Raw genomic sequence first — 9,571 nt, forward strand, 5'->3', positions numbered from 1 at the left:
TGTGAGCATTCTGCTATAACATCACAAACATGTGAGCATTCCGCAGTGACATCACAATTGGAACTACGCATCATGCTCTAACATCAAATTCTGCATTCCGCTTTGAATTTACAATCCGCATTCTGCTATCACATCACAATTCAATTGAAAGTGTACACTCCATTTTGACATAACAATTGGAAGTGTGCATTCCGCTGTGACATCACATTTTCCATTCCTTCATGACAAAGTTATGAGAATTTTGCTTTGACATCACAAAGCGATGAGCACGTTTCACATTCTGCTGTGACATCACATTGATATAAGAATTCTGCTATGACATCACAAACATTACAGCATTCTGCTATGACATCACAAAGATGTGAGCATTCCGCTGTGATGTAATTTGAATTCTGTAGTGACTTTACAAATGGATGTGAAAATTTGGCTATGACATTTCATTCCACATTGCACATTCCGCTGTGACATCACAATCATGTAAGAATTCTGCTATGACATCACAAACATTTGAGCATTTCGCTATAACATCACAAACATTTCAGCGTTCTGCTATAACATCGAATTCTGCATTCGGCTGTGACAACACAAAAATTTGCACATTTTGCTCTAACATTGAATTCTGCATTTGGCTGTGACATCACATTTGGCTATGACATCACAATTGATAAAGAGGGAGAAAGACTTTGATCATTTATGAGACATATAAGACAAGGACTGCAGAAGATGATGAATTTAAAGTTGACTTTTTTTCATAAAAATCTAGTACATAACATGAATGTTACATATAATGTAATGTAACACTGATTGGAGCCATTCTGTTCCATAGTGTCTACCTTTGCTTTTAAAGGTCCAGTATGTAGGGTTTATCCAATCCAATCCAATCCAACTTTATTTGTTAAACACTTTAAAACAACCAAAGTTGACCAAAGTGCTGTACAGGAGGATAAATAAGACATCATAAATAAAAGACATAACAGCTCACATGAGGCGCAAAATAACATATAATACAACAATAAAATGAGAAGACATAAATAAAAATAATAACCATGCAATAAAAAGCAATCAAAAAGTAAAAATAACAAATACAAAAAATAAATCAAGTAAATAAAGTCGACATCTTACTAGGTGTCAAAGGCCACAGAGAAGAGATGGGTTTTAAGACTGGTTTTAAAAACAGACAGAGAAGAGGACTGTTTAATGTGCAGAGGCAGATCATTCCATAATTTAGGAGCAGACACAGCAAAGGCACGGTCCCCTCTGAGCTTCCGCTTAGTTTTAGGCACACTCAGGAGCAGCTGATCATCTGACCTGAGGGGGCGGACGGGTAAATAGGGGTGTAGAAGCTCAGATAGGTAGGGCGGGGCAAGACCATTCAGGGATTTAAAAGCAAATAAAAGAATTTTAAAATGGATCCTAAATTGAATAGGCAGCCAGTGGAGTGAGGCTAAAATGGGGGAAATGTGCTCATGTTTACGTGTGCAGCAGCATTCTGTACCATCTGAAGACGGGCGATGGAGGACCCACTAACCCCCACATACAGTGCATTACAGTAATCCAGCCGAGTGGTAACAAAGGTGTGGATTACCGCTGCCTTGATAGAATTGGCTTTATTTTGGCCAGCTGCCTCAAATGGAAAAAGCTTGATTTGACAACAGCCTTGATCTGAAAACTTAAGCTCAGTGTCCACTTTAACCCCTAGGTTTGTGATGCTAGGTATAATATGCTGGGCCAAGGAACCCAGATCTACAGGGGGGATCCCTGTGGTGCCACCAAAAACCATCACTTCTGTCTTTTTATCATTGAAATTTAAAAAGTTCAGAGTCATCCAGGCCTTTATGTCATCGAGGCACTTAAGTAGCAGTCTGACAGAGTATTCATTTTTCTTTTTAAGAGGCACATAAATCTGACTGTCGTCTGCATAACAGTGGAATGAAAAGCCGTGCTTCCTAAGTATGGAACCAAGTGGGAGCAAATAGAGAGAGAAAAGGAGAGGGCCAAGAACTGAGCCCTGTGGCACCCCACACGAGAGAGGAGCAGAGGAGGATACAGAGTCACCTAGGATGACACAGAAAGTTCGATCAGCCAAGTACGACCTGAACCACTCCAGTGCTATGCCCCTGATGCCCAACCACTGCTTCAAACGTGAGATCAGTATTTCATGATCCACTGTGTCAAATGCAGCAGTTAAATCTAAAAAGCACAAGGATAACACAGTCACCAGAGTCAGTAGCTAAAAAGATATCATTAAAATTTCTTAAGAGAGCTGATTCTGTGCTGTGCACGGTTTTAAAACCGGATTGGAAAACCTCTAGGATATTATGTTCTTCCAGAAAGGCCATTAATTGCCTGTGCACAATCTTCTCCAGGATTTTTGAAAGGAAAGGCAGTTTGGAGATAGGCCTGAAATTAGCAAGAACTGCAGGATCTAGAGCAGGTTTTTTAATCAGAGGTTGTACTACTGCATGTTCAAAATGTTCAGGGACCACACCTGAGGTCAGACTGCTATTTATGACTGCAATAACAGATGGTCCTACAGTGGGGAAAACCTCCTTAAATAGTCGAGGCGGGACAGCATCATTTGAAGAACCTGAGGGCTTCAAATGACCAACAACCTCCTGTAAAAAGGAAAAAGTCACAGGCTCAAACTGGTCAAAAAAAGCAGAGCAGGGGACAGAGATTGAGGGGTCTGAAGCTGAAGGTGAGATTTGAGCCCTAATTGAAGTGACCTTATCAATAAAAAAGTGAAGGAAGTTTTCACAGCAGGGGACGCCTCCATACAGGCAGTCTGTGGGGCATTAAGAAGTGAGTCAATAGCGTTAAACAAAACACGAGGCTTGTGACAGTTCTTTTAGCATCTTTCACAGTTTTTTGATAATGACGCCAGCAGTTCCTTAACATTTGAAAAGACACCTGCAGTTTGTCCTTCTTCCACTTGCGCTCAGCTCTACGGCACTCACGTCTGACCACATGAGTCGTGTCATTTAGCCAGGGCTCAGATTTAGTTTTAGGCTGCCTGGATTTTAATGGAGCCACAGTGTCTAAAACAGTTTGGCAGGTGGAGTGAAACCATGAGCTAAGCTCCTCTGTACTGCATACAGACTCAGGAAAGATGGAGTTCTGATTGAAAGCAACCGAGAACTGAACAGCAGTGGGAGGGTTAATAATGCGACAGTGCCGAACAGCAGCGCGAGGTTTAACTGTATGACAGGCAAGAGCAGCCTCAAATAATACAGGCATATGGTCAGAAAACACTGCATCACATATCTCTAGGTTAAAAACAGGCAAACCATATGATAAGACAAGATCAAGTGTGTGTCTGTGTTCTTGTGTGGGTCCAGACACAGATTGCACAAGATTAAAAGAATCAATGAGGTTTAAAAAACCCTTTGCCATTGGCTTATCTGGACAACACACATGAACATTAAAATTCCCAACAATAAGAACACGGTCATATTTAGGCATGATTTCAGCCAGGAAATCAGAGAAGTCATTTAAAAAGTCCTTATTGTACTTGGGAGGCCGATAGACCACAGCACACAACACTGTGTGAGAGCCACCAAGCTCAAATAAGCTCAGTTCAAAGCTGGTGAAAGAGGATGACAGCAATAGCTGCTTACATTTATAATGACTCTTATAGACGGTCGCTATTCCTCCTCCTTGGCCCGACGTCTGCGAGGAGTTAAAGTAGCAGCAATCATGGGGTAAAAGTTCAGTGAAAGCGCTGGATTCACCAACACTCAGCCATGTCTCAGTCACACAGAGGAAATCCAATCCTCGGGACGTGAAGAAGTCCTTTAAGACAAAAGTCTTGTTCGCTAGTGATCTAGCATTTACCAGGCCAATCCTGGCAGGAACCGGCAGGGCCGCGGCGTTGGCTGACCGGGGAGCCCGACACAGAGGCCGTAAGTTGCGGTGATTCACCTCACGCCGGCGAGATTTAGGAGAGCAGGGGGTGACATTGGAGTCCGGTATCTGCTCGATGATTGCAGGGATGTAGGGTTTAAGCCTCCTCTTCTTCATCCTCCGTTTAACCCCCGCTCTGCAGCCTCGCCGTCTCCTCCTCAGCTCCTCCGGTATGGAGGGTCTCTCTCCAGTCAGGATGCTCGGGTACCTCAGGGCAATCATCTGGTCGCGGGTGTAAACTATACGACTCTCCGTCGCCATGGAGACCAGCGTAAACAAAAAATAAAAAGTGCTCAAAAACACCTAAAAAGTATCTAGGCGACGCTAACAAAATAACAAGAAAGTAAGAAAGCAAGAAAACAGTTAAAAATAGCAAAAAAAAAAACACAGGCTAAAAACACTGAAAACACACTAAAACTACAACAATGATAGGAGCTGCAATGAGAGGCTGCCGTTGTCGCCGGCGCCATTCTGGAATCCATTTAGTGGCATCTTGCGGTGTAGTAGCAGATAGCAACTCTGTTGCTTCACCTTCCCCTTGCAAGGGCAAACTGCAATGGCTGAAAGCACTCCCAACCTAAACCAGTTCTTGGTTTGTCCCTTTTGGGCTAATGTAGAAACATGGCAGAATCCATGGGCGGCATTTGTAGATGAAAACTTCAATCTAAGGTTACAAAAGTATAACAATAACTGTATGAAGGTTATTATACACTATTGAGATCAGACATATGAATATTATCTTCCATTCTGCCATGAGATCCTCCTAAATGTTACTTACTGGACTTGTATTATTGTATACTTAGGTATACAATAATAATGTTTTCGCGAAAACATTTTAAATACATTACATTGTTCTGCTCTGACATCACATGAATGTAAGAATTCTGCCATGACATCACAAACATTACATCATTCCGCTATGACATCACAAAGATGTGAGTATTACGCTATGACATAACAATTTCCGTATGACATCACAAAGACCTAAGCATTCTGCTATGACATCACAAAGATGTGAGCATTCCGCTGCGATGTAATCTGCATTCTGCAGTGACTTCACAAATGGATGTGAGAATTTGGCTATGACATTACATTCCACATTCTGCATTCCGCTGTGAATTCACAATCCACATTCTGATATTATATCACAATTCAATTGAAAGTGTACACTCCATTTTGACATAACAATCGAAAGTGTGAACTCCATTTTGACATAACAATTGAAAGTGTGCATTCCGCTGTGACATCACCTTTTGCTTTACGCTATGACATCACAAAGATGTAAGTATTCCGCTGTGACATCACAAAGCCATGAGCATTCCACTATTACATCAAAATTCATATACGACATCACAAAGATGTGAGCATTGTTCTCTGAGATCACATTTCACATTCCGCTCTGACATCACATGAATGTAAGAATTCTGCTATGACATCACAAACATATGAGCATTCCGCTATGAAATCACAATTGAAAAAGCAATGGCTGGAAAACTTGTGAAAATTGCAAACACTCCCAACCTAAACCAGTCCTTGGTTTGTCCCTTTTGGGCTAATGTAGAAACATGGCAGAATCCATGGGCGGCATTTGTACATGAATAGAGTTCAATCTAATGTCACAAAAGTATAACAATAACTGTATGAAGGTTATTATACACTACTGATATCAGACATATAAACATTATGTACCATTCTGCCATTAGATTCTCCTAAATTTTACATACTGGACCTTTAATACTTAGGTATACAATAATAATGTTTTGTGAAAACAATTCAATTCAGTTTTATTTGTATAGCGCCAATTCATAACAAAGGTTATCTCAGCACACTTTTCAAATAGAGCTGGTCTAGACCGAACTCCTTATAAAATTATTTAAAGAGACCCAAAAGTACCACCATGAGCAAGCACTTGGCGACAAGGGCAATGAAAAACTGCCTGTTAAAAGGCACAAACCTAGGACAGATCCATCAGCTCTAGGTGGATGGTCGTCTGTCTCGACCAGTTGGGGTGAGAGAGAGAAAGAGACAGAAAGAGAGAGAGAGAGACAGAGAGATATACAGACAGACAGACAGACAGGTGAACAGCAACAACAGTACTGGCAATGGCAGTCAAGCAGGACCATGGCAGGAGGCTCCACCAGGATCCATGAGAACCTGCGAGACGAGAAAGCACAAGAACTCTGGGGAAGAAGTGAATATAGTAACATGCATTAATGGGACATGAATGAGTGCAGAAAGAGAGAGGAAGAGAGGAGCTCAGTGCACCATGGGAAATCCCCCGATAGTCTAGGCCTATAGCAGCATAACTAAGGGATGGTTCAGGACTCACCTGATCCAGCTCTAACTATACGCTTGATCAAAGAGGAATGTCTTAAGCCTACTCTTGAATGTGGTGAGGGTGTCTGCCTCCCGAACCACAACTGGAAGCTGGTTCCACAGGAGAGGAGCTTTGCAGCTGAATGCTCTGGCTCCTGTTTTACTTTTAGAGACTATAGGAACCACAAGTAGCCCTGCATTCAGAGAACGTAGTGTTCTAGAGGGGTAATAGGGTACTATGAGCTCTTTAAGGTATGAAGGGGCCTGACCATGAAGAGCTTTATAGGTGAGGAGGAGAATTTTAAATTCTATTCTAAATTTTACAGGGAGACAGTGCAGAGAAGCTAGTACAGGAGAGATGTGATCTCTTTTTCTAGTTCCTGTCAGTACTCGTGCTGCAGCGTTTTGAATTAATTGGAGCGTTTTAATGGACTTATTGGGGCAACCTGATAATAAAGAGTTGCAGTAATCCAGCTTAGAAGTAACAAATGCATGGATTCTTTTTTCTGCATCTGTCTGTGGTAAGATGTGTCTAATGTTTGTAACAATACTTGAATGAAAGAAGGCAGTCCTGGAGGTTTGCTTTATGTGGGAATTAAATGACAAATCCTGATCAAAGATAACTTCAAGATCCTGACAGTGGTGCTAGAGGCCAAGGTAATGCCATCTAGAGTAACTATATCTTTAGACAGTGAGTCTCTAAGGTTTTTGGGGCCAAGTACAAGAATATTGTTTTTTTCTGAGTTTAACATCAGAAAATTGCACGATTCCACAATTTTATGTCCTTAAGACATGTTTGTAATTTAGATAACTGAATAATTAAATCGGGCTTGATCGATAGATATAACTGCGTATCATCTGCATAACAGTGAAAGATAATGCAGTGATTCCTAATAATGTTGCCTAAAGGGAGCATATATAAAGTAAATAGTATTGGTCAGAGTTCACAACCTTGTGGAACTCCATGACTAACTGTAGTATTTATTGAAGATTCATCGTTAAACTGTACAAACTGCGAACGATCTGATAAATATGACTTAAACCAGCTTAGTGCGGTTCCTTTAATGCAAATTTGATGCTCAAGTCTCTGTAAAAGAATATTATGGTCAATGGTGTCAAATGCAGCACTAAGATCTAATAATACAAGTACAGAGACAAGTCCATTGTCTGAAGCAATCAAAAGGTCATTATTAACTTTAACCAGAGCTGTCTCTGTGCTGTGATGAACTCTGAATCCTGACTGAAAATCCTCAAATAAACTATTGTTATGTAAAAAGTCACACAACTCTTTGGCGACTACTTTCTCCAGAATCTTAGAGAGGAAGGGGAGGTTAGAAATCGGTCTATAGTTGCCTAAAACCCCTGGGTCAAGAGTGGGCTTTTTAAGAAGGGGTTTAATTACAGCTACTTTAAAGGACTGTGGTACATATCCTGATAATGAAGAAAGATTAATCATATCTAGTAAAGAAGTGCCAATTAAGGGTACGACTTCTTTAAGCAGCCTAGTTGGGATCGGGTCTAACAGACAGGTTGATGGCTTCGATGGAGAAATGATTGAAGTTAACTGACGAAGATCGATAGCAGAACAACAGTCTAAATATATATCTGAGTTTACATTAGTTAAAATTCCTGAACTTGCTTCAAGAATAGATATGAGTATTACGCTATGACATCACAATTTCCCCATGACATCACAAAGATGTGAGCATTCTGCTTTGGCATCAAAAAGATTTGAGCATTCCGCTATGATTAATCTACAGTCTGCAGTGACTTCACAAATGGATGTGAGAAATTGGCTATGACATTACATTCCACATTCTGCATTCCGCTGTGACATCACAATTGGAAGTACACATCGTGCTCTAACATCAAATTATGCATTCCGTGGTGAGTTCACAATCCGCATTCTGCTATCACATCACAATTCAATTGAAAGTGTACACTCCATTTTAACATAATAATGGGATATATGCATTCCGCTGTGACATAACATTTTGCATTCCGGTATGACATCACAAAGATATGAGAATTTCGCTATGACATCACAAAACCAAGAGCATTCCGCTATCACATCAAAATTCCTATATGACATCACAAAGATGTCAGCATTGTTCTATGACATCACATTCGACATTCCGCTGTGACATCACATTTATTTAAGAATTCTGCTATGACATCACAAACATTTGAGCATTCCGCTATGACATCACAAACATTTGCACATTTTGCTCTAACATCAAATTCTGCATTCGTCTGTGACATCATATTCCGCTATGACATCCCAATTGAGAAAGAGGGAGAAAGACTTGGATAATTTATGGGACATATAAGACACGACCTGCAGAAGATGATGAATATAAAGTTGACTTTTTTTCATAAAAATCTAGTACATAACATTATTGTTATATATAATGTAATGTAACACTGATAGGAGCCATTCTGTTCCATAGTGTCTATTTTTGCTTTTAAAGGTCCAGCATGTAGGATTGAGTGGCATCTTGCGGTGTAGTTGCAGATTGCAACTCTGTTGCTTCACCTTCCCCTTGCAAGGGCAAAGTGCAATGGCTGAAAGGACTCCCAACCTAAACCAGTCCTTGGTTTGTCCTTTTTGGGCTAATGTAGAAACATGGCAGAATCCATGGGCGGCATTTGTAGATGAAAACTTCAATCTAAGGTCACAAAAGTATAACAATAATTGTATGAAGGTTATTATACACTACTGAGATCAGACATATGAATATTATGTTCCATTCTGTCATTAGATCCTCCTAAATGTTACATACTGGACCTTTAATACTTACGTATACAATAATAATTTTTTTTGTGAAAACATTTTAAATACATTACATTGTTCCGCTCTGACATCACATGAATGTAAGAATTCTGCTATGACATCACAAAGATGTGAGTATTACGCTATGACATAACAATTTCCGTATGACATCACAAAGATGTAAGCATTCTGCTATGACATCACAAAGATGTGAGCATTCTGCTATGACATCACAAAGATGTCAGCATTCTGCTGCGATGTAAACTGCATTCTGCAGTGACTTCAAAAATGGATGTGAGAATTTAGCTATGACATTACATTCCACATTTTGCATTCCGCTGTGACATCACAATTGGAAGTACACATTGTGCTCTAACATAAAATTCTGTATTCCGCTGTGAATTCACAATCCGCATTCTGCTAACACATTACAATTCAACTGAAAGTGTACACTCCATTTTCACATAACAATTGGAAGTGTGCATTCCACTGTGACATCACATTTTGCATTCCTTTATGACATCACAAAGATATGAGAATTTTGCTATGACATCAAAAAGATGTAGGTTTTCCACTTTG

The sequence above is a fragment of the Dicentrarchus labrax genome, unplaced genomic scaffold, assembly GCF_905237075.1.
Source record: "Dicentrarchus labrax unplaced genomic scaffold, dlabrax2021, whole genome shotgun sequence".
Classification (NCBI taxonomy): Eukaryota; Metazoa; Chordata; class Actinopteri; family Moronidae; genus Dicentrarchus; species Dicentrarchus labrax.